Here is a 5,584-nt window from a genome sequence, read left to right as displayed (position 1 = left end):
AAAATAAAAATGTCATTTATAAATATTTTCCATGTCTTTTTTTTGCCGGGTATTACTGAATATATAGCATTAACATCGGATATAAACACACTCACATATTCAGGTCAATCTCAACCCTTGCGGTGACGTTGTATCTCTTCGTATGTTAATCATTTCATATTCATACAAAAACTTTCTGTCATATCTTAAAACTCTTACCCTCAGGATGAAATCACATTTGGAAACTGCCTCCACATGAACTTTAGCTGTTAATTCCATTTCAGACAATCCTTCTGAGGCTCCTTTTACGCTGGTGGAAGTCTTAACATTGTAATCAAACTCGTACGACTTTCCTGGTCTGTATCCGAACTTGTTTGTACCTTTAACAGTATCAATTCAGCGTATTTACATTATTTGGAGGATTTTCTTTATTCCTTACTTTTCCATTAACAGTCAAATTAGTTATTCAATTCCGTAAGCGTTCATCATGAACAAACAAAAAACGAAGAATTGCGTAATCAAAAACATTAAAATATTGAAAATCGAGAGATATGGAGATTTGCTGAATCAAAGTGGATGCTACATTTTCAATATTTTTTCTAACCATAAGTACTTACTTGGACATGTTTGTGAACACGAATCTCTAATCGTGTCTATGGGGCCTGAAAGATATAAACAAGACCTAGCGTCAACTGTTAGTAAGTGCTACATGTCAGTTATGTGTAAGTAATGTAATCAATATGTCTAAATCACAGCTATGCTGTTCAACCAATAAAATAACACACATTTAGAAAAGATAATAGTCTTATTTCATATAACTGAGTCTTTTATATATATAGGGGCAAGGATGTAATTCCAATAGTGTAGACGATATGAAGTTGTCAAAGTTTCGGAGTAATTCGCGCCTATATCGAGACAATAAACGCACAAAACAGGATAAAACCAACATCAAGTCTTTTATAAAGACATTTCTTTGATATGAATTATTTGATTATATCATATTTCTAAAAATAAAATAAAACATATTGCTTAGCTCATGTTAAACAATCAATTTATTAAGAATGTACACAAATGTGGTGACTGCACACAACGCCAGTGAAAATATTCACAATTAAAACCCATCATAACAGTTTTAACCTAACATGGGAACCTCTCCTGGAAAATTGACGACTTAGTATATATTATCAATTAAAAAAACAACCACAAAGGATATCGATACAAACATAGACACTATGAACTGTAAGTAATAAGCTTAGACAAGAACACCACAGTAACAGTGGTGGCATGAAACAAATCAAAATACAAAATAAACTTTCTAGTAGAAATCTGAAGCCAAAGAGCCACAGCTGTAAAGACGGCATATAGTAAAATAATAAAAATACCAGGAAAAGGTAGAGCATGGGTAAATGCACATCGCAACGGCAAAACATACCAAAAAAAGGGTATGAAAACTTAGCAAAACCTTGGGCGAACAGAACAAAATGTAATGTTATAATACTTCAGTATTATTGGAATTAACTGCGGAAGGGAAATGAGTTCACAAGGTATCAAACTTTTTTGAGATTTATACAAAAAACCACAACAGCATTCACATTTAATATGAATGAGAGTGTACAATGTTATGAATTATTTGAAAAAAGAGTTATTCATTAAAGAAAAAAACATAGCCAGAAAGTTAAAATAGAAACATTACAATATGTGTTTCACCTGACATCTATTAAACGCAAAGACGCTAAACATTATAAATTAATATTTGGCAAATGTTGTATTATTTAGCGGCAGTGTATAAATATTCATATAAAAAGTGAAAACATTTCCCCTCTTTAAACAATTCAGACATTAAAAAGATTGTCAAGTTTTAACTCACCCGCCTGAGTCGAAGCCACAAGGGCCACGACTATAAGTAGCTTGAACTCCATTCCTTGGAGCAGAGGGCTCGTCTATACTACTGTGCTTCTGCCGTGGGCTGGGATGTTGGGCTTTATATCCCTTTTTCATATCAGTGAGTACAAAAGTCCACTACGCAGTACCAGGTACAATGCTGACACAGGTAAGGCTCTATATTTATTGTCACCTTTGTTTAATAGTACAGTTATCACAACCGTTTTTAGATAAACTGTATATGAGTGTTCTAGTTTTGTGTTACATGTCGTTGTGTTATGTTACAGTATACACCGTATAACCGACATTTCGATTAACCGAACATACTTGCCCTCTGATTCTTAGTTATGCTTCAAGCAATCTTGTATATTAAATTTTAACAAGCTTGTTGGAAATTAAGACGATTACTTGTCAACTGAATGTGCAATGGGCAGATAAACTGTCTTTGTTAATTACAATGAAAACACAGTCATTAACGGCCATGACAACATCAAATTTAAACAAATATCGTTGGAATACATTGGTTACGTGGGCAGTGATTTGGCTAATAACTACTTTTTGGTGATATACCGAACCCAGACCTCCCCTCACTCCAGTTATTGTTACACCAAAGTAACTGGTGTGTTATAACTATCACCAATGTTTGACATGAAGAAATTGTCTCTTTTGTGATATACTGCGACATGTTGGAAATTTATATTTACATTGCCATTGAAATTGGACTCAAAATATTTGTTTAAGAGTCTGAGATTTATTTTTTCATAAACTTTTTAGCTGGCGTAATGCACGTCAGCAAAGTAGTAAGGGGGTAGTCCCATATTTAAATTGTTTTCAAGTTGTTTGTCAGAAGTTTCTCATTGAGTGTATCCTACATTTAAATATCTATCATATATTGATTTTTAGAGAATAATCAATACTAAAAAGCTATTCATTTTTACCAGGAAGACGTCTCAATGTGAGTGATGAATACAAGAATGAAATCATGTTTCTAATGGCTGTTGAGACAAACTTGATATAAGCTTCTTCACAGTTCAAGGAATTTGTCTCCAGATCCATTTAGATTTAGATTCCATAGACCTCATCAGAACATGATTCAATCCTTCAGTTATTCTCCTAGAGTGATATTAAATAATACTTCAAATAGGCAACCTGGTAGTTTGCATTGTAAATTGATAACACCAATAAAAATATAAATAACAGATAATATACAGCATCAATATAAAGCGCCCTTTATAATTCGTGAAATTACTCTAATGCACTTAACGATATATGGATAACAGTATTAGTTATATTAAATAAACAAAAAAGGAATTCAACTCACCAATATACGTGTAATTAGGTAAGAAGTTAATTATCGCAGTATGCATATAAATAAATATATAAAGGGTGGTGAATTCTTCTTGAATTTGGCCAGGGTATCTGACTTTCTAATAGCAGATGGTAAGCTATTCCACAACGTGGCCGAAACACTCCCAAAGCACCAAATTCCATAGATAACAGTACGATATTTTGGGACACACAACAATGATTCTGTCTCAGACCGCAGTGATCGTGACGGCTGGTACTGGGGAGCTGTTCCATTCATTAACTTGTATGTGTACACCAATTTTTGTACTGCGACCTGTATCGTACAGGTTACCAGTGCAATGCATATAGCACGTATGACATGTGCTCTCTCTTTCGAGTACGAGTAACTAGCAGTGCTGCAGTGTTCTGGACCCTCTGCAGACGACTAGTTAGTTTGTCATATATACCACAGAGGAGGGCGTTACCATAATCCGACCGAGAGATAACAAATGAATGCACCAACGTCTTGCATGCATCTGCAGTTATAAACTGCCGGATACAGCCGATGTTCCTGATCTGGTAGTAACAGGATTTGGCAATAGCGTTCACTTGTTTCTCCATGTTCAACGTATACCCTAGGTTTTTAAACACTGAAACAGTCTCAATAGTCAACAGATCAAGGTGAGATTACGTGAAAACTCTTAAAAAAATACAAATATAATACGACAAGATGTTCCGGGGAACAGGTGACTACATCGAAGCTAGAACAGTGATTATGTAAAACTAAATTAAAACGTGATACCGCGAAGGAAGTAAATGCCGTGGGTTTAAAACAAAAAATGGCGTCATACCAACGCTCTTGATAACTAATTATAACATAGGTGGATAACAGTTTAAAAACAGATTAAAGATTAAAAGTAGAATATTTGAAATGAAATGAAATTCAGTACATTTGCACATGTCGGTCCTATGTAAAATATTAAAAACTTTCTTTCTGCAATTTAAAGAAGTCCGAAAATATTATTTTGTAAAAAGAAATCGTTCGTTTTGAGAAAAAAGAAATCATAAACCAATGCTAAGTTTATGCTTAGTTACTAGTTGTTCATTTTAACACACAAATCAGACGGAGGACGTTTCACCTTAGTCCCGCGTTACAGTGCCTTTAAAGCCTACAACACTAGAGGTTGGCAAGTTGCGATCTGTGATAATTATCATATGTGTCTTCATTTATTATAGAGGTTATCAGGACTGGTAACATAAGACTAAAATGTATAGCGCACTCCATTTCCAGAGAACGGATATTTTATCAAACTGACCAACTAACAAAATGGAGCTCTTAAAAACAATATAAAACCCTTCATGAAGCGGAGGAGATCGTGACGAAAAGACACTTCCTTTTTATTTTAGCTTTTCCCGGGTCCTGTTTTCTTACGAGGGTATGATGTGACGTGTTGTAATAGACTATTTTATATGGGGATCATGAACAATTCTTGAAGCTTCGCTTTCTGGGCATTAGATCAACAACGCAGTGAACACGAAAATATGACGGCGACAACCCGCTTATACGACGAGATTGCATGAATACGACAGCGAAAGAGAGCTACACTAATCTCGCTCCATAGTCGTTGTTTGATCGCGTTTACGCATTTCAAAGTCACATAACTAATTGTTCGAATTAAATACAAAAATGTAATTATCCAGTTCAAGTTTCCTGATGGCGGAATCAACATCGCGTTAATAGAATTTGATGCTCACACAGGACCTTCTTCCTTGCCTGGACACTATTGTTTTCAGCTTACAGTTCTTTATCGGAATTTCGAATATCGCAGAGAACTTTTAGGGAGAGAGAATGACGAAGGAGTGAGATTAGGGATACTATACAAACGGGCGATAACCAGCACGACTACGATCATGTCCTTTTACTGTGTGAATAAATCTGAATCTGACAACCATTCATACACAGAATCCCTGCAACAAGAATAACACTATATTTGGTTTTGCTAGCAGGTTAACCATTACCGTGTTCTTGCCTCTAAGTCCCGTGCTTAACGAACAACTCAAAAACAGTTTGACAGTGAATTGCTTGATCTACTTAGAAAGAGAATCGTTGATCCTTAAGGACAAAATTAAAGGACCATCATCTGTAATCGGTGTAGTTTGCTACAAAGGGCAAGGATAAGTAAGGGTGCTCAAAAGGGAAACCTGTTTAGAGGAAAATCTCTTTCGATAATTCTAATTCAGAATAAAAACGATGGGAACGAAATTTCCGCAGTCCATCGAGAGTACATCTCGAACCAAAGCTACACGGAACAGGCTTTGAAACACACTGTTAAAGCGATATGTTCATTCTAAATGTTATTAATATTGAAGCTATCAAAGGAAAACAGACCCTTAAGACCAGAATCAAGATCCACAAAGAACGTTCTGCGATAAAATA

The sequence above is a fragment of the Mizuhopecten yessoensis genome, unplaced genomic scaffold, assembly GCF_002113885.1.
Source record: "Mizuhopecten yessoensis strain PY_sf001 unplaced genomic scaffold, ASM211388v2 scaffold10601, whole genome shotgun sequence".
Lineage (NCBI taxonomy): Eukaryota > Metazoa > Mollusca > Bivalvia > Pectinida > Pectinidae > Mizuhopecten > Mizuhopecten yessoensis.
The sequence above is the reverse complement of the archived record's forward strand: the minus strand, read 5'-3'. Positions refer to the sequence as shown.